Consider the following 10785-nt stretch of genomic DNA (forward strand, 5'->3'; position numbering starts at 1 on the left):
CTAATTGCATAAACCTTGCAGGCGTTTCACCAGACCGCAATACAAATGACGTAATTCCTAGTAATCTACAGCTACCTTAAATAACTTCATACAGATAATGAATTAGGCTAAAATGCACTATTATATTTGGTTGACTTCAGGAACAGTATCCTTAGGGCAGGGGCGGGGGGATGGCGGTGGTTATTAGGGAAAGTCTTGGACCTCAGGAGGTCACTGTGCCTCAGATAGGCGGGTGTGAGTCCCTTTTTGTGAAATGGGGCCTTGGAGTTCAGGTGGCCCTTTTTGTTACATATCTGTCTCCCTGCTTCGTTTCATCGGCCCTACCGGAGCTGCTGATTTTGTTAGCTGGATTGGCGGTTGATTTCCCCAGGCTTATGATCCTGGGGGATTTCAATCTGCCTTCCATTGGTGAGACATCTGAGTCAGCTCGGGAGTTCATGGCTTCCATGATGGCTATGGACCTAACTCAGTTAATTCAAGACCCCACCCATAATGGGGGGACACATGCTCGACCTGAGTTTTGTCTCTGGGCAGTGGATGAATGATCTAGATTTAGGGGATATTTCTATCCAACCCTTGTTATGGTTGGATCATTTCCTCATCAGGCTTGACTTCCATACTACTACCCCTTACCGCAGGGAGGCAGAACTGACTAGATGGTTCCACCCCAGGTGCCTGATGGACCCTGAAAGGTTCCTGATGGAGCTTGGGACTTTTCCTGAATCCCTTGCTCACAACTCGACCGAAGCCCTAGTGGAAGATCATGTTGTGCCTTTGCGGCCTCTGACCTGGTGTCGATCCCGGGTAGCTCCCTGGTTTACCGAGGAGCTCTGGGAGATGAAATGCCAGAAAAGACACCTAGAGAGTGGTTGGAGGGCCAACCGGTCCGAATCTGATCGAACACTTGTAAGAATTCATATTCAATCCTACTTAGTGGCGATAAAAGTGGCAAAACAGCAACATTTTTCCGCTCTTATAGCGTCCGCAGATAACTGCCCAGCCGCCCTGTTTAGGGTGTCCCGCTCCTTACTTAACCAAGGAACTGGGGAAGACCCTTTGCAGGATAGGGCTGAAGAATTTGTTCAGTATCTGCAGAATAAAATCGCTCAAATCCGGAGAGGCTTGGACTCTGACTGGGTAGATTCGGGCGAGTCGATGGGGATGAATCTTGTAGAGACTATCTGGGATGAGTTTGACCCTGTGACCCCCAAGGGCATGGACAGGATTATGGGGAGACTCAGTGCTGCCACTTGTGTGCTGGACCCGTGTCCCTCTTGGTTAGTCTCAGCTTCCTGGGAGGTGACACGAGGCTGGCTCCAGGCGATTACCAACATTTCGTTGAGAGAGGGGTTCTTTCCCACCGCCTTAAAGGAGGCGGTGGTGAGGCCCCTCCTTAAGAAGCCTTCCCTGGTGCTCGCTTCGGCAGCACATATACTAAAATTGGAACGATACAGAGAAGATTAGCATGGCCCCTGCGCAAGGATGACACGCAAATTCGTGAAGCGTTCCATATTTTTTTTTTAAAAAAAAAAGAAGCCTTCCCTGGACCCAGCTTCTTTAGCCAACTATCGTCTGGTCTCCAACCTTCGCTTTGTAGTGAAGGTTGTCAAGAGTGTGGTAGCACGTCAGCTTCCCCAGTACCTGGATGAAGCTGTCTACCTGGATCCGTTTCAGTCGGGTTTCAGGCCCGGATACAGCACGGAGACGGCATTGGTCGCATTGGTCAATGATCTCTGGCGGGCCCGGGACAGGGGCTGCTCCTCTGTCCTGGTCCTAATAGACCTCTCGGTGGCTTTCGATACCATTGACCATGGTATCCTACTGCGACGACTCAGGGGGTTGGGAGTGGGGGGCACCGTTTTACAGTGGTTCTCCTCCTACCTGTCAGATCGGTCACAGTTTGTGTTGACTGGAGGGCAGGGATTGACCCCGAGGCGCGTCAGTTGTGGGGTGCCCCAGGGGTCGGTTCTCTCACCCCTCCTGTTCAACATATATATGAAACCACTGGGTGAGATCATCCGTGGTTTTGGGGTACGGTATCATCAATATGCTGATGATACCCAACTTTTCATGTCTACCCCAAACCACCCAAACAATGCCCTCGACATGATGTCCCGATGCCTGGAGGCTGTGCGGATCTGGATGGGGAGGAACAGGCTCAAGCTCAATCCATCCAAGACTGAGTGGCTGTGGTTTCCGTCATCCTGATTTGTGCATCTTGTTCCATCTTTGATGATAGGGGGAGAAATTTTAGCCCCCTCAGAGAGGGCCCGCAATCTGGGAGTCCTCTTGGATATGCGGCTTAGTTTAGAAGAATACCTGATGGCCGTGACCAGGGGGGGCTTTTACCAGGTTCGCCTGGTACATCAGTTGTGCCCCTTCCTGGATCGGGATGCTCTGTGCACAGACACTCATGCCCTCGTCCTTTCTCGCCTGGACTACTGTAACGCTCTCTACATGGGGCTGCCCTTGAAGAGCACCCTGAGGCTTCAACTGGTCCAGTTTCAAGGTACTAATTATGACCTTTAAAGCGCTCCATGGCTTAGGCCCAGGATACCTCCGAGACTACCTACTGCCACTGTTAGCCTCCCACCGTCCAGTGCGATCCCACAGAGTTGGCCTCCTCAGGGTGCCATCGGCCAGACAGTGTCAGCTAGTGACCCCCAGGGGGAGAGCCTTCTCTGTGGGAGCGCCTTCCCTCTGGAATGAGTTCCCTCCGGAGCTTCGTATAATCCCCAACCTCCGGTCCTTCTGACACGCCCTAAAAAGTTGGCTTTTCCAGCAAGCCGGCCTGTCCTGAACAAAATAAAATGCATGATTGATTATTGTTAATTTTAATCGAATTTTTAAATGTTATTGTTAATCTTAATTGGGTTTGTTTTTTGGATACTCTATCTAATTTGTTTAACTTTTGTAATATGTGTTTTTTTAAATGTTGTACACCGCCCTGAGTCCTTTGGGGAGAAGGGCGGCATATAAATCCAATAAACAAACAAACAAACAAACAATTCTGAAATCAGAAAATTCATCTGAAAGTGCCTATATCTCACATTTTAAAATGGAACTTTCATTTATAAATCAACAGTCTGGTTACACCCTCACTCTTAATTACTCAGAAACATTTACATTCTGTATTAATACATTCTTTTTTATTTATATGTCTAAGCATGATTATCATTACATAGTCAACTTTCTTAAATAAAATACTATCAAAATGTAATTATTTTTATCTTTTTAAAGATATCAACCATATATAATAAGATTGATGGGGCTTCATCATCATCCCCCATCTAGTAGAAAAATCTCTCTAGCACACATTTCTAAATAACAGTTTTCAAGCAACACTCATTTCAAATTTTATTTTTAAGAGAGAAAAATGTTCATATTTGCTCATATTTAAATAAAACTAGAACACTCTCAATATATGGTGAATGCTTCTCTGAAACTTTTTTTTTCTATTTTTCTGACTCCAGGTACTGCCATGCCATTATCCAGGCATGGCAGTACCTGAAGACAGCCAATTATACAATTGTATCACAGCAGCCAGTTGTTTCGCCGGATTTGGCATTAGTTACTAGTCGGGCCCCACCCAGGGGCCTAGGACGTTGTAACGTATTTTCGTAATATGCGTGCAGATCCAAGCAGTGCAGCTTTTTGCATTTGACTGATGGTGATTTTGTCAATTTTTAACTGTTTTAAATGTAATTCCAGTGCTTTTGGAATAGCACCCAGCGTGCCAATTACCACTGGAATTATCACTGCTGGTTTGTGCCATAGTAGTCGTTGAATTTCGATTTTTAAGTCCTGGTATCTTGCGATTTTTTCATGTTCCTTCTCGGCGACCCTGCTATCACCTGGTATTGCAATATCTATCATTGTAACCTTGTTTTTCTCAACCAGTGTGATGTCTGGTGTATTATGCGCCAGTATTTTGTCCGTTTGTATACGGAAATCCCACAAGATCTTGACCATCTGATTTTCGGTGACTTTTTCAGGCTGATGTTCCCACCACTTTGTTGTTGTTTTAATATTATAATTTTTGCACAAATTCCAATGGATCATTTGTGCTACTGAATTGTGCCGCAATTTATAATCAGTCTGTGCGATTTTTTTACAGCAGCTGAGTATGTGATCAACAGTTTCATCAGCTTCTTTGCAAAGTCTGCATTTGGCATCATCAGAGGATTTTTCGATTTTGGCCTTAATGGCATTTGTGCGGATAACTTGTTCTTGCGCAGCTAGGATTAGTGACTCTGTTTCTTTCTTTAATGTACCTGTTGTTAACCATAACCAAGTTTGTTCACTGTCCACTTTATCTTTTATTTTTTCCAGAAATTGGCCATGCAGTGCTTTGTTCTGCCAACTCTCCATTCTTGATTTTATCACATCTTTTCTGTATTCTTGTTTCGTCTGTTGGGCCTTCAGTAGATTTTTGTTCTTTACTTCAATTAATAGATGTTCTTGACTTTCTTTTAAATAATCAGCCAGTGCATGTTTATTATTATTATTATTGGTGTTGTTGTTGTTGTACAATTGTATCACAGCGGCCAGTTGTTTCGCCGGATTTGGCATTGGTTACTAGTCGGGCCCCACCCAGGGGCCTAGGACGTCGTAACGTATTTTCGTAATATGCGTGCAGATCCAAGCAGTGCGGCTTTTTGCATTTGACTGATGGTGATTTTGTCAATTTTTAACTGTTTTAAATGTAATTCCAGTGCTTTTGGAATAGCACCCAGTGTGCCAATTACCACTGGAATTACCACTGCTGATTTGTGCCATAGTCGTTGAATTTCGATTTTTAAGTCCTGATATCTTGCGATTTTTTCATGTTCCTTCTCGGCGACCCTGCTATCACCTGGTATTGCGATGTCTATGATTGTGACCTTATTTTTCTCAACCAGTGTGATGTCTGGTGTATTATGCGCCAGTATTTTGTCGGTTTGTATACGGAAATCCCACAAGATCTTGACCATCTGATTTTCGGTGACTTTTTCAGGTTGATGTTCCCACCAGTTTGTTGCTGTTTTAATATTATAATTTTTGCACAAATTCCAATGGATCATTTGTGCTACTGAATTGTGCCACAATTTATAATCAGTCTGCGTGATTTTTTTACAGCAGCTGAGTATGTGATCAACAGTTTCATCAGCTTCTTTGCAAAGTCTGCATTTGGCATCATCAGAGGATTTTTCGATTTTGGCCTTAATGGCATTTGTGCGGATAGCTTGTTCTTGCGCAGCCAGGATTAGTGACTCTGTTTCTTTCTTTAATGTACCTGTTTTTAACCATAACCAAGTTTGTTCACTGTCCACTTTATCTTTTATTTTTTTTATTTATTATTATTATTATTATACAATTGTATCACAGCGGCCAGTTGTTTCGCCGGATTTGGCATTGGTTACTAGTCGGGCCCCACCCAGGGGCCTAGGACGTCGTAACGTATTTTCGTAATATGCGTGCAGATCCAAGCAGTGCGGCTTTTTGCATTTGACTGATGGTGATTTTGTCAATTTTTAACTGTTTTAAATGTAATTCCAGTGCTTTTGGAATAGCACCCGGTGTGCCAATTACCACTGGAATTACCACTGCTGGTTTGTGCCATAGTCGTTGAATTTCGATTTTTAAGTCCTGATATCTTGCGATTTTTTCATGTTCCTTCTCGGCGACCCTGCTATCACCTGGTATTGCGATGTCTATGATTGTGACCTTATTTTTCTCAACCAGTGTGATGTCTGGTGTATTATGCGCCAGTATTTTGTCAGTTTGTATACGGAAATCCCACAAGATCTTGACCATCTGATTTTCGGTGACTTTTTCAGGTTGATGTTCCCACCAGTTTGTTGCTGTTTTAATATTATAATTTTTGCACAAATTCCAATGGATCATTTGTGCTACTGAATTGTGCCGCAATTTATAATCAGTCTGCGCGATTTTTTTACAGCAGCTGAGTATGTGATCAACAGTTTCATCAGCTTCTTTGCAAAGTCTGCATTTGGCATCATCAGAGGATTTTTCGATTTTGGCCTTAATGGCATTTGTGCGGATAGCTTGTTCTTGCACAGCCAGGATTAGTGACTCTGTTTCTTTCTTTAATGTACCTGTTTTTAACCATAACCAAGTTTGTTCACTGTCCACTTTATCTTTTATTTTTTCCAGAAATTGACCATGCAGTGCTTTGTTCTGCCAACTCTCCATTCTTGATTTTATCACATCTTTTCTGTATTCTTGTTTTGTCTGTTGGGCCTTCAGTAGATTTTTGTTCTTTACTTCGATTAATAGATGTTCTTGAGTCTCTTTTAAATAATCAGCCAGTGCATGTTTTTCTTCTTCAACTGTTTGCTTCACTTGTAATAATCCTCTGCCACCTGATTTTCGGGGCAGATATAGTCTATCAGTATCACCACGTGGGTGTAAACTGTAGTGCATTGTCATTAGTTTCCTGGTTTTTCGGTCCAAAAGGTCCAAATCAGCTTGTGTCCAGTTAACTATGCCAGCTGTGTATCTTATAACTGGTATTGCCCAGGTATTTATGGCCTTGATTGTATTTCCACCATTCAATTTAGATTTCAAAATTTTCCTAACTCTGTTGGTGTACTCTCGCCTGACAATAGTTTTTACTTCTCCATGCTTGATGTTATCCAACTGCAGAATGCCTAAGTATTTGTAGGCTTCATTTTCTTTGCATTTAATTAGTTGGCCATTGGGCATTTCAATTCCCTCAGATGCAGTGATTTTGCCCCTTTTTATGGATACAGTGGCGCATTTTTCCATGCCAAACTGCATTGAAATATCGGTGCTGAATACTCGGACTGTATTTGTCAATGATTGGATTTCTATTTCTGACTTTCCATAGAGTTTCAAATCATCCATATATAGTAAATGCGAAATTTTTTCAGCTTTTTTGGCTGTTTGGTAGCCTAATTTCATTTTTTTTAAGATTACTGATAGTGAGATCATTGCGATGATGAAGAGAAGAGGTGAAAGTGAATCACCCTGGAAAATTCCTCGCTTGATATTAACCATTCCGTAGCTCTCATTCCCTACTGCCAACTCAGTTCTCCATTGTTTCATTGCCTTTTCAGTAAAGGATGTAATATTTTTGCTAATGCCAGTTGTTTCTAAGCATTTTATGATCCAACTATGTGGCAGTGAGTCAAATGCCTTTTTGTAATCAATCCAGACCATATTCAAGTTCGTTTTTCTGTTCTTACAATTTTCTAATATCATTTTATCAATTAGAAGCTGATCTTTTGTGCCCCTGCTCCTTCTTTTGTTGCCTTTTTGCTCTACTGGCAAGATGTTGTTTGTTTCCAAATAATCCATCATGTTATCTGCAATAATGCCTGTGAGTAATTTGAAGGTTGTTGGTAAGCATGTTATTGGTCTATAGTTTTCAGGTGTTGTTCCTTTAGTTGGATCTTTCTGAATCAAGTATGTTTTTCCAGTTGTCAACCATTCATCAATTTGGCCCTTTTGTAAAATTTCATTCAGTTGCCTGGCCAATATTGCATGTAAGCTGGTCAGATATTTGAGCCAGAAACCATGTAATTGGTCCTTTCCAGGTGATGTCCAATTCTTTACCTTTTTAACTCGATTTTTGATCATCTCAGTTGTTATTTCTAATACTTGCATTTGTTTGTTGCCAATGCTTTTCTCAAAGTCATGTATCCACTTTGCTTCCTTGTTGTAGTCCTTTGCATTTTCCCACAATTCTTTCCAGAATTCAACTGTGGCCTGCTTTTCTGGTTTTTCACTTTTGGTGTCACCATTCACATTAAGACTTTGATAAAAACGCCGTTGGTCTGATCAAAATTGCTGATTTTGTTTATATTGGATTATAATAATAATTATTATTATACAATTGTATCACAGCGGCCAGTTGTTTCGCCGGATTTGGCATTGGTTACTAGTCGGGCCTCACCCAGGGGCCTAGGACGTCGTAACGTATTTTCGTAATATGCGTGCAGATCCAAGCAGTGCGGCTTTTTGCATTTGACTGATGGTGATTTTGTCAATTTTTAACTGTTTTAAATGTAATTCCAGTGCTTTTGGAATAGCACCCAGTGTGCCAATTACCACTGGAATTACCACTGCTGGTTTGTGCCATAGTCGTTGAATTTCGATTTTTAAGTCCTGGTATCTTGCGATTTTTTCATGTTCCTTCTCGGCGACCCTGCTATCACCTGGTATTGCGATGTCTATGATTGTGACCTTATTTTTCTCAACCAGTGTGATGTCTGGTGTATTATGCGCCAGTATTTTGTCGGTTTGTATACGGAAATCCCACAAGATCTTGACCATCTGATTTTCTGTGACTTTTTCATGCTGATGTTCCCACCAGTTTGTTGCTGTTTTAATATTATAATTTTTGCACAAATTCCAATGGATCATTTGTGCTACTGAATTGTGCCACAATTTATAATCAGTCTGCGCAATTTTTTTACAGCAGCTGAGTATGTGATCAACAGTTTCGTCAGTTTCTTTGCAAAGTCTGCATTTGGCATCATCAGAGGATTTTTCAATTTTGGCCTTAATGGCATTTGTGCGGATAGCTTGTTCTTGCGCAGCCAGGATTAGTGACTCTGTTTCTTTCTTTAATGTACCTGTTTTTAACCATAACCAAGTTTGTTCCCTGTCCACTTTATCTTTTATTTTTTCCAGAAATTGACCATGCAGTGCTTTGTTCTGCCAACTCTCCATTCTTGATTTTATCACATCTTTTCTGTATTCTTGTTTTGTCTGTTGGGCCTTCAGTAGATTTTTGTTCTTTACTTCGATTAATAGATGTTCTTGGGTGTCTTTTAAATAATCAGCCAGTGCATGTTTTTCTTCTTCAACTGTTTGCTTCACTTGTAATAATCCTCTGCCACCTGATTTTCGGGGCAGGTATAGTCTATCAGTATCACCACGTGGATGTAAACTGTAGTGCATTGTCATTAGTTTCCTGGTTTTTCGGTCCAAAAGGTCCAAATCAGCTTGTGTCCAGTTAACTATGCCAGCTGTGTATCTTATAACTGGTATTGCCCAGGTATTTATGGCCTTGATTGTATTTCCACCATTCAATTTAGATTTCAAAATTTTCCTAACTCTGTTGGTGTTATTAATAATAATAATAATTATTATTATTATTATTATTATTATTATTATTAATAATAATATTAATATTAATATTATTAAAAAAACAAAAAAATGCTTTGTTTATTTAAGAGTCTTACATTACTGCCTATGTAACGTGCCATAACTCTGGAAAGCTCAGAGCAGCAGTGATAAAAATATTCAAAAGACAATAAAAAACCCAACATTCATAAAAACAGCTCACACTTCTTATGTAAAAGACGTAGTTTCATTCCGAGCATAGAATTTCACCTTCATTTTCCCCCATCAGTTCTTATCTAAAGAGATTAAAGAGAATTTGCTCAAAAGAGGGGGGAAATAATGAACATTCACGGGCAGGATGTGGATCATCTCATTTCATTACTATTTTTAATGTAGTGGCCCCTCTTTCATCATTATAGGTTCTACTGCTGAAAAACTGTAGAGATTATCTTTCTCTGGAGAAATAGGAAGAAATTATCTACCAAAAAGATTTAGAACAATTAACTATGAGTACATGGCTGTTCCCATTCCACTGTGGACCCACCACCACATCTGACCCATTGGAGCATTTATCATTGGCTGGTCCTCTGCTAGTGTTCTACTCGGCCAGTGGTCCATTGGCTCTCCTCCAATCATCTTCCTTCTGGATAATTTGCTGAAGGATACTTGTCTCTGGCCAATCCACACACAGAACAAGCAACTGTTCATCCCTGCTCTACCTTCCCATTGGATGCAGTCCCTTTTCAGCTTGGCCCCTGGTTAATTCCATACCATTCCATACCAAAAAAAACCATCTTGCTGAGATCAACTCCATGCTATCATCTATAAAGCAATCTCATAAATTATTATTATTATTTGAAAATCTTTTCAACTGTAGCCCGTTAAACTATTCCCAATAAATTGTGTGAAAAGTTACATCTGAAAAGCAGGTTCTCATTCATGATTATTTTGATATAAACTGATTATAATTTTAATCCAAGAGTTTACCTCTGAAATTTGTGTACCACTTCAACCCAAGGCTTGAAAAACAGTTACACAGACCAGACTGTTTAAATATTTCTCCTTCTAAAATTAAAACTAATTGAATACTTGGCAAGAAAGGGGAGACTTCCTGCAAATCTTCACATTCCAGGCAAAACACAACCTCATTGAAGTAAATAATGTTACCCCAATTCAATTTTCTAGTGAATAACATTATTTAAAATATCTTAAGATAACCTAAGATATTTCATGTCTTCTCATGCTATGCAATGCTGCACTAATGGAAATAAAGGGGGAAATGTAAATCAAGTGAAATCCTTTTAAGTTCCATGAATTTCAAAGGGATGCTTAACGTCTATTATAATCCAGGGGGTAAACTTTGGCTGAAAGCAATTTTATCCTACAAACAACATTCAGGTTCTTGATTTTAACTAATATTCTCTATATGCTGCACCTTTAATGCCGGGCTTTACATCATTGTAAATAATCCAAATAATACGTACAAGCTGTTGTCGACCTGTGTAGTCTTCCTTCCGAAACTAATTGGCAAAACAGCAGGGAGTGAGCTTTTCCTAGCAAGCAGTGGGAGGGTGTGTTCAGTGAAGTTTAAATCTCCACCTGCACCACCAGATTGCTACACATCCTGTCTTCTACAATATCAAAGTTCTCACTAGCAATAGTTTAAAGCAGTTCAGTCTATAACCCTTT

The 10785-nt window shown here is 40.7% G+C and overlaps 1 non-coding gene across 1 annotated transcript; it reads left to right on the forward strand.

Annotated features, from left to right (window-relative positions):
- Window positions 1-1410: 1410 nt before the first annotated feature.
- On the forward strand, window positions 1411-1517 carry LOC116512825. The gene has a single exon (XR_004255929.1). It is a non-coding gene; the product is annotated as a U6 spliceosomal RNA (small nuclear RNA).
- The last annotated feature ends 9268 nt before the right edge of the window (window positions 1518-10785 follow it).

Source organism: Thamnophis elegans, chromosome 8, assembly GCF_009769535.1.
Source record: "Thamnophis elegans isolate rThaEle1 chromosome 8, rThaEle1.pri, whole genome shotgun sequence".
In the NCBI taxonomy this organism is placed as follows: Eukaryota; Metazoa; Chordata; class Lepidosauria; order Squamata; family Colubridae; genus Thamnophis; species Thamnophis elegans.